This window comes from Calidris pugnax, unplaced genomic scaffold (genome assembly GCF_001431845.1).
Source record: "Calidris pugnax isolate Ruff unplaced genomic scaffold, ASM143184v1 scaffold211, whole genome shotgun sequence".
Taxonomy (NCBI): domain Eukaryota; kingdom Metazoa; phylum Chordata; class Aves; order Charadriiformes; family Scolopacidae; genus Calidris; species Calidris pugnax.
In genome coordinates this window covers 2,717,326-2,726,989 of record NW_015091083.1, presented here as the reverse complement: position 1 = coordinate 2,726,989, position 9,664 = coordinate 2,717,326, and positions in this window count along the sequence as shown.

The window sequence follows — 9,664 nt, the reverse complement described above, 5'->3', positions numbered from 1 at the left end:
TTACATGTTCTTTACATGTCACACCGGAAAGCAGAGGTCGGGGGGGAAGGAGGGATATGGCTTGTGTTGGGAAAATAACCGTTTTAGTGTCAGAAGATTAGAAAGAACTATTTTGGCTCAACTCTTCTTTCCAATTAAAACATGCCAGGACACATCAGACATACGTGCAGGATATCTGTACTAGACAGAGTAAGAATCAAATCTGAGCAGCTATGTTATCCTGACCTGGTTTAATGCAGCACTGGTAAATAAAAGCATGTGGGTTTTATTAGTTTTATAAAACTGTCTTTGGGATGGTACAAGAGATCAACACTGTCATGGTTGTTCTTATTCACATCAACATATGTCTGAAAAACAAAGATGTTCATTTGGGAAAGAGGTGATCATAAGGAGGCTCTGCAAAGGCTCTGGTATAGGGGATTATTTTATTTTATTTACTTTACTTAATTTATTTTTAATTTTTTTTAATTACAAGCTGCAACCCTCATGAGAACCAGAGATGACCATTCAGCTATCCAGACAATGCTGGGCCAAGTCACTTTGCTCACCCTGGGCAAGTAGCCAGCTCTAATACCATTATATTCTTTCTGTCCTTCTGATATTAAAATATAGAATTAATTTATGTCACTGTGAACATTTAAAACCTTTGAGCAGCCAGAATGGTCATTTCCAAAAGATCTCAGATCCTGCACTAAACGGTAATTTCACTTCTTACTTAAACCTGTGTGGAAAATTAAAAAATGTGCTGAGCAAGCCATAAAACCTTTAAAACCTGGAAGAGAACACTTTTGCCAGTCTCCTGGCTGGTAAATCACTGCTGGTTTGCAGTTTGCTGATTTTCAAGAAGACAACTGCTAGAAAAAAAACCCACAAGGCTGTGACTTACGTGAATGGCCAGGGCCCACGGCAGTGCAGTCGGACCTTCAGGCAGTTTGACCTTGCTCCACGGACAGGACCAGTGACCCACTTCAGATTACACCTTGGCTTCTGCTTCGAACAAAGAGGATGTGGGAAGATTTTATTGCACGGTCACTGGAGAAATGGGATACAGAACAAATGGGTACCTATGGATGGCGTTTACCAGAGCTACAGGTGAGACACTCTCCTACCTCTTTTCTCTTAGCCTCCAATAGCACACAGCATTTTCTTCACTGGTAACATATTGTCCTCCCAAAGCAGCTTTAATGCCAAGCCAACTTTGACTATCTTATTAGTCACCATATTCAAAGAAATGGCCTATGCTGAGGCACTAAACTGTCAAGATCTAAGGGCAAAAAATGTAACAAGCAGTAGCAGTTGGTAATGCAAGTACCTAAATTTCCTGTCTGTGTCTTGACAAAGCTGCAGATTGAGTCATGTTTCCTGATATATTAATAAAAAGGTTTGGAGCGTGGGAAAGAGGGACCGGGTGGTGTTTGTTCCTGCAGAGGAAAAACAGAGAAGCACCTTGGAGCCCACAGAATTTTCCAAGCCCGCTCCTCTTTGCTTATTTAAGAGCTCTTTTTTTTTTTTTTTTTTTTTTTAATTGAAGCTAGGGTTTTGCAGCCTGTATCCACTCTTCTTAGAACCCTCAGCTGGCTTTAAACTAACGATGTGCTTATTTTTGATGAATAATAGGGGAAACTTCTAACCAGCAGCATTACTTGGCTCCTTTTCTTTTGTGCTGGCTGTTGAAAGAGCGGAGGCAGCCAGCAGCCGGTGCAAAGAGTGAGCCTACTCTGTCATTTAGGATGACTCACTGGAATCTGGCATTAATTTCTCTTTTTCTGGTAGTGGACGGAGAACAACCCAAAAGCTACACTGGACTAGACCAAGGTAAGATTTTAAAAAGTCTTTTTTTTTTTTTTTTTTTTTAATAAAAGCAAGTTTACAGAGATAGGAAGACAATAAAAGGCAGTGCCATTTCCTACCTTATTAGTGCTGGATAAATGTGACAGGCTGAACAAAATCATCCCGTCCTTATAATTTTCCTGGTTTGATTGCTTACAAATAAACCGGTTTAATAAAGGCTCTGAGATACAAATGCCACATGGCTATATTGACAGGAGCGAGGGCAAGGAGAACACAATAATCATGTTAGCTCTATCCCTCAGATTAATTAGCTAGATAAAACGCGCATTTACCTCACTCTTGACAGAAAAATATCATGTTCTGACCAGTGGTTTAGGCAGGCACGCTACTGTTCAAAGCCAGACCCATATGATCCTAACTAGGTGGAAAAGATGAGACTCGCAGCCCTGTGAAGGATAGACTCCTCCTCCCCCCACAGCAGCAGCCCACCCTGGTGAGGCTTGTACGCGCTCCTTCTCCTGCTCCAGCTGGGAGCTCCTTCAGGAAACAGTGGATCCATTTTAACCCCCCCCAGTCTGTTCCCCTAGGACTCAGCACACCCATATTTAAGAACATCCATCTCTAGGGATGTTTTATGGTTGTGTTTTCACTGTAACCCACCCAACTTTAGCTTCAGTGGAGGTCACAGCTTGAGGAGGCAGCCTAGACCCCACTGTCGATGTCCTACCCACTGCTGCCTCGGCTGCTCCTCAAGTCACCTCTTCCTAAACCCAAACTTAAGTTTTACTTTGATGGAACTGTGTCATGGAGTAAATCAAACAAGATCTGTCTATGTTCTGTGACAAACTGCAGTTTCCTGGTCATAAGAAATCATTGAAGTAATGATGTCACACCAGTTCAGTGGGGAGAAACCAACATACCCAACCCCAACCTCAGTTCAGGTGGCATTACATGACACCAGATGTTTTTTTTAATACTGTGGCATTGGCTGCTGAAATCAAGGCAACACTGCCAACACCGCCATAACTTTTTCATAGTCAAGCACTGAGAAATATTTTTGATAAACATATGCCCTTGTAGCAGGAAATATATCAACTTGGACCTAACATGCTAATGCCAAAATCTCAAAAAAAATCCTACTTAGACACTCAGAAGATACCTTGAGATATCTGAAGCGCTAAGCAAAGTGCAGCCTTCCTGAGAGATCACCAGATGACGTGTGGAAAAAGGTGTTGCCCAGAAGCACCTTGGGTTTCAACAGCTCCATGTGTCTTGAGGTCGGCGCCTGGTCCCTGGGGTTGGTCTGGCAGGTGCGATGGCTGATGGGTTTCCTCTTTCCAGTGCCAAGGAGGATGGAAACTCAGCTTCCACGGGTCAGCGAGGATGCTGCAAACACCTCCTCGTTGCTCTGCTTGAAATAGGCCAGGGGAAAAAAAGTACATGGAAATGGATACCTCCATACTGCTGCTGATCTAAATCCCTTTTTGATGAAAAATAAAACATTGTGCCTTCCTGTCATAAGGCAGGAGGCTGGAGTATTCTGTAGCCTTGCAAGTAAAGACAAGGTAATTTTTGTGAATAAAATGAGAGTAAACCAGTAAGATTTAAAGGCACATATTTTATCTATAACTGCAACTGTCAGAAGAGCATCAGGTGCCTGAAACTGCCTAGTCTGTCCAAGTGCAAACCAAGGCAAAGAAACTAATAACTGCTGGGAAACAATGCTGTTGTGAGCTGGTCCTGTCCTTCCCAGAAACTTCCCCTGTGCCACAGCTGAGCTCCTTTCAGCCTCCTCCCCACTCATCATCAAGTACTCGGCTTTGGGCATAACATTTACACTTGGAAAATCATCCAAAAAACTGTATTGCAGTGTCTCACACCAAGCCATTTTGGGAATAAGCCTAGTAGGTATTTGATTCAGTCTCTTTTTCCCCACTCCAAAACTCAAGATGTTCCAGGTTTTATACCAAAAGAATAACAAGTAAGTACAGTAAGAGCTATAAGATTTGATGAGATGAATGCTTCTAAGTGAAAAATCAGGAGAAAAACTTTTGAGGGGCAGTGCAGACCCACTGGGTCACATTGTGATGTCAGGACCAGCCAACATTGCATTCTTGTCCTGGTTACAAATGCAGTGAGTTGGGACAATCTGGTACTTTTTTTTTGTCCTGGTTCCAAGTGCATTGAGTTAGGATGATTAGGCACTTCCTAACTATACCCAAAACTCCTGCTGCCCAGATCATAGCCTGCTCTGGAAGGTATCAGAATTACCTGACAAGAATTGTGGACAAAATGGAAAAATACTGACCAAAGACAATCACCCCATGGTGCTATAAATGGGGATCCTAAGTGAGACCCTTTGAGCTCTCTGGGCTCATGGCAGGCTGAGTTGGGATGCTTCTCAGGATAGATTTAATGAGGATTTTAAGGAGTAGATTTTACGAGGATCTCGAAGAGTAGGTTTTGGGAGGATTTCAAAGGGTAGATTTCATGAGGATTTCAAATATTGTTCACTGATAGCTGCTGACAAAGAAGAAGGGTTCAAAGATCATCTGCTGACAAATGCCAATGAAGGAAAAGAGTGAGTAATTCACTACTGTTGGATTTCTCAAGGTTTCAAAGACCATTTGGTATCAATAATTTACTACAATTTGCAAAAAGAGGAACTTCTTAATTATATAGTTTAACCTCTATATCTGTGTGCGTGTGCCATTTGATTTGGGAAACTGTCCTAAATCTTGTGTTTGTGTGTGTGCATTTCGATTTAGGAAACTGTCCAAAGTCTTGTGTGAATCTTGCCATTTTCAAACCTTTAACTAAATCACTGCACTGATTATAGCAAATTTGGTTAAATCACTCTAATTGGCTGATGATTAAGCAGTGTTAAAAATCACGCTAGCTAATCCTGTGTTAATTGATCTTAAATTGCTGCTACCTCAGAGTTGTATAGGATCCTAAAAGCTACATTCACAGCAGCTTGCAGAAGAGGCATGGAGCTGCTGAGGCATGACCCCACCACCCAGCACCCTGGCAGCACCACCGTGCCCTCTCATCCACCAAACCCACAGTGCTGGAGGTGGGCAAAGCCAGGGCAAGGCAACAACTTGCCCAGATGCAGCTGCGATGGTCCCCATGGCTGGCTCTGCTTGCAGCCCAACCAGCCTGCGAGGGCACAGCCCCTGCTAAAGCAGCAGCTGTACCACTTACTTTTATTAAAGGCTTTCATTGCATAATTGATCTCTGGGTGAACCCTTGGGAAACAGCAGATGCTGGAAGTTCAAACCGATGCTTTCAATAACCTTGGATTAATGATAAATAGTCATGTATAACTGATACAGGTGATCACACAGATCCCACTTTATGCTTATGGAAATGTCTGTTCTGGCTGCAAAGCCAGGACCCCAGCCCTCACACAACCTTTATTTCCCTCCCTGACCTCCACAGGCAGAGGCAGGGTTTTTGGCCTGTAAACAGGCCACCTCTGTGCCCAGCCCTGGTGTCTGTTCAGCCCCTGGGTCCAGCAGAGGAGGCAGCATCAACCCCATCTCCTCTGCAGGCAGCACTGCTTCAGTTGCCAGCTTGGAAACAGAAGATTGGTCAACTTCCCCTACTGCTATCCTGCAAAAACACCACGTGCAATTAGACCGCCTTCTGTCAAAGCTTTATGGTCATACACGTCACAAATGAACCAGCTTGTCTTACGATCATAGAATGGTCTGGGTTGAATGGGACCTTAAAGATCATCTAGTTCTGATTCCCCCCTGCCATGGGCAAGGACACCTCCTACTAGACCAGGTTACTGAAAGGCCCATCCATCTTAGTCCTTGTTCTCCTATTGCAGCTGTTCTGTGACTGCAGGATGGGGTCACTTACATTTGCGATGCCAGACTGGCTACCCGGGGTCTGGCAGCAGCCTGGGGAAACCAGCCTCCACGGGGCCATGGCTGCAGGCTTGCAGAACAAGGCACCTTCCACCATCCGCAGTCTGCACGGCTCTCTGAAGAAGGGAGTGCCCATGTCGCTCTGTGAAAGCAAAGCCTTTGTTGCTTTTCTGAAGTAAAGGTTGCCCAAGTTTGTGTCTGAACAGCTTGTGGCCAGCTGAGGGTCCCATAAAGGTCAAAGTCATGGCCCACTAAGTCAGCAGGACCCAGAAGAACCAAAGCTTTCCAAACCAAAACTCAGACTCCTTTCTTCAGGCACACAAATAAATATTTAAGAGACCCTGCTTGGGAAACCGTCAATCCACAATTAGCAGAAATCGGTAGGTGATTCAAGCTGAGCTGGCTTTATTCTGTGGGGAGGTTGAACATCAGCATGAACAGATAGAGAAACACAAATTTCTGCTCTTTGCTTCATCTGCTACATCTGTGCAACCTCCTGAGCTCTTGCAGTGGAGTGGAACTGGAAGGCTCCCTCACAACTTGCCAGGAATGCTGCAATGGAGATGGCATGCTGATGGACAGGGACCTCCTTGAGCACCTACCTGTTTGGGCAGAAAACTGGCATTTCCCATCTCTCATCCAGCAAAATATATTTTCTAATTACAAATTGAACACTAATTGTGGATAATTAGGGGGTTTTTGCCACTAAAGATATCAATGCAAATGCTTTTAACAGGCTTCTTAATTTTTTAAATAGAGCAATTTAGGACTTAATTATTGCTTGAATTTGCTTATAAATATTTGTCTCTATTCCAGGTTGCTGTGAGACAATGTTAAGGTGATATTTTCTTTATAAGCTTTTGGGAAAATATACCAGTACATTAGCACAAAACCAGAGAAAGTGTTGTCTTTGACAATGTTCCTCTTCACTATGAAAGCCAAAACAGACTCCTTTTCCATGTGAATAAAACATTCACTCCATCCCATTACTCCAAGGCCAGATCTTTTCTATATTGCATCAGGTATTTTCCTTCAACTGATTAATTACAGTGTTGGTAGCTATAACAAATGAGAACATCCTATTCTTATCAAAGATGTTTATCAAACACACCTGCTTGATTTTGCAGAACATCTGGAGCTGATCCACTTGCTGCCACATTGCTCAGGCTCTGGACTATTTGTGTCTCTTCCAGTTTGTCTTCAACAAATGTGTACTCAAAATACAATTTGCCTGATTTGAACTGAACACGCAAACATGTGTCCTGGTTTGAGGTAAAGCAGAACCAGCTTTCTGAGCAGTAATTTTACTTCTTAGCTAAGCCTCTTCTAACTCTTTGAAATTAACAGCATATTGTGCAGAAAACTGTTTGTTCTCAGAGTGATAAGACCAACGTTTATAGTTCATGCCAAGGAATGGTTTGCAGAGAGGCTCTTGCCTATACTTATTACTATAACAATCAAGGTCAGCAAACTTTGTTATTTGCCCTGCTGGAGGGACAGAAACAGAAAAGCATAGAGGGGTTATACCTGTGGGGAGGAGAGGACAGGTGACCCAAAACTGACCAATGAAATATTCCATCCCATCTGCCCCATGCTCAGTATAAAAGATGAGGGATCAAAGGGTCAGCTCTTTCTCTTCAATGGCCAATATCTGAGGAGGACCCTGTCTGTTCATCTACCTTTGATCCTGATTTGGGTGTTCCTGACTCCAGAGCTGGAATCCAGTTCCCATCTGTCAGTGAGTCCAGTCTAGTACTTATCCTGTACCTGCCAGTGATGTCATCCTGGGAGCTTGATATTGTTCTGTATATATTGTAGCTATTTTTTTTTTTAAATTAGTAAATAATAATATTATTTTTTTATTTCATTAAAATAGTTTAGTTCCTTCTAAACTGATAAGTCTCTTAATCTCTCCCCCTCCTCTCCTTGGAGTGAAAAGTTGGGGGAGAGCATCTGTCATTGGCCCATTCGACCTAAACCATGACAACATGAAAAGCTGCACATGCAACATCTGTCTGAAGAGTTAAATTCCAGCATTCCGGCAAAAGAAAGGTCAATTTTAGACAAAACACCCATCCATACTTCTGATACCTTTTTCCTCGCCTGGATTCACTTACGTTGTCCAATACTCCACTATTTCCCCAGCTCCTTAAGCTGCCTGTGGCACTGGATACTTTCTCTGAACAGCTGGCACTGACTCCTTGATGCACAAGCATTTAATTCAAGCCATATTGGCACAAAGCATATTAGGCAAGGAGAGCTCAGAAGATTATTCTACTATTTGTGGAATTCAGTGGTGGGGTCTGGTTCTATCAGGAACCCAGCACGTACCATAAAATATAGATTAAATTAATGAGCATGTATCTGAAAGGAAACTATACGTCTAAGAGGATTATTTGTATGAGCCTGTTAGAATAATGCAGATAATTATGGGAGCTACTATTCATTTCTCATAACTTCTGGTTTGCTGACATCTGCCTGCCTGTTTCCAAGTCAAGGCTTTTTAAACTCAAGCCATAGAGCAGGATGGTAACATACAGAGGAAAGCAATTGAAATTATAATGAATTCTCTGTATTATTAATAAAAACTTTCTTACAGTTTCATGGCAAAATCCATGTTGCCAATGAATTTCATGGCAACACATTCACAGCAAATCTTACTACCAGGCAATCAGTCAGAGAAGGAAAGAAACCCATTCTCTCTGTGATAAAGCAACATCTGTCCCATCTAAAACAATGAGAAATTAGTAAGTTAATTACTGTGCAAGTCTGATTTCCCCCTTGTTAATGTTATCTGCAGTCAAAGAATAAAGTCACTTCCTTTGTACAGCGTCTTGGTATACATATGGCACAGTAAATAAAGTACATACACCCCATAAATAGGGAGGGGAAAAATAAATAAATAATGATGCTGCCTATCAATACTCTCTTCCTCATTTTTCAACCTTTTATTCTTTCAAGGTGTATACCTGGTACCTGGAGCAGTTTCAGTCCTAGCAGGAAAGAAATGAAAAGGACTTTTCTTCAGCCACACAATAGTCTATTGTGCTCTCGAGACAGTGGGATACTACAGCTGGGAGACAGATATTCCTATTTTCTGCGAGCTGTTACTATGGCCATTTATTTCTGGTGCTAGGCTATAGAGCATGGGAAGCATTTGCAAAATATTTTTTAAAATCCTATATTGCTACATCTGTCCCCGAAGCCGGGGTAGTTTAACTGCCCAGTGGTTTGACAGTCCCTCCAGAACAGACTTGGCGCTTGGAATATCCTCCCGCCACTTAAGGTGGAGGCAAACAGAAGCTTCTTGTTCACTCCAGAGCCATCTGTTCAGTAAAGCAACCTCCTGACACCATTAGGAGCTGCTTGACGAAATGGTGTCCTTATGTCACCTTTGACCCCACGCCGTGGCACACTTTGCAAATCTGTACAGATGACATGGGAGCCCAGCGTCGCTGATCTGAGGCAGGAAGCAGACCTTACCCTCCAACTCAAAATTTGACATTTACATTCAGATAGACTCCATCCCTCAGCCCTGCGTGTGCTTACACTGCATCACGTGCAGCTTATTAAAATGAATTATGGGGACATAATTCCAGGGTGTTTAAACAAAAGCTTTAAGGAGTAGTTATTTGTATTTCTTGTATAGCTCTGAAACAGTTTAACACCATAATAAAGACTTCTCGTACTCTTGAATGCTTCAAAGAGAGTTTAAAGGTGTTTGCATAAACCATAATATGGCCTGTATGATACAGCAGCATTTGTGTCCTCTCCACACTGAACAGCCCTTTGTCTGGTGAGGAATTGTGACCATCAGCTGCCCACTGCCAGGTTTCTTACCAAGTGAAAACACACTCATTCACAGTTCGGTTGTTAACATCACACCTTTTTAAAATCAGAATATAATCAGGCACTCAGAAAGCTCTGCCTTCCTTTTACAAGTATTAAAAAAAAAAAAAAAAGGGAAAATTAATAGATGGGAACTGAAGTTG